The sequence below is a fragment of the Cystoisospora suis genome (assembly GCF_002600585.1).
Source record: "Cystoisospora suis strain Wien I chromosome Unknown contig_7845, whole genome shotgun sequence".
Taxonomy (NCBI): domain Eukaryota; phylum Apicomplexa; class Conoidasida; order Eucoccidiorida; family Sarcocystidae; genus Cystoisospora; species Cystoisospora suis.
This window is the reverse complement of record NW_027160630.1, coordinates 46,667-47,010: the sequence shown is the minus strand read 5'-3', so window position 1 is coordinate 47,010 and position 344 is coordinate 46,667.

Below are 344 nucleotides of genomic sequence, written 5' to 3'. Positions count from 1 at the left end.
ACAGGTTGATGGACAGTAGTCATGCGGAGGAGAGACGTAAACACATCGTTGTATTGTATGTGGACTAGGCTTATTTACAGCATGCAGCAAAAGACTTTTTCAATAGCGGTGTACACTCGAGTTTTCCCCCGGCCTACGTAGCTCTTTCTCGTCGGCATTTTCTTTCTTTTTCTGCCTGAGGGTTGTCACGCGCCAACCCCTGTGAGAATCATTCCCCCGTGGATCGCTTGATCATGCATGCGTGCCTAAGAGCCCCATTCTCGCATATCTCTGTATATCTGTGTAAATATGATGATGATTTGATCTCATATCTTATCTCTCATGCGAGCCTCTGTATCACCCCT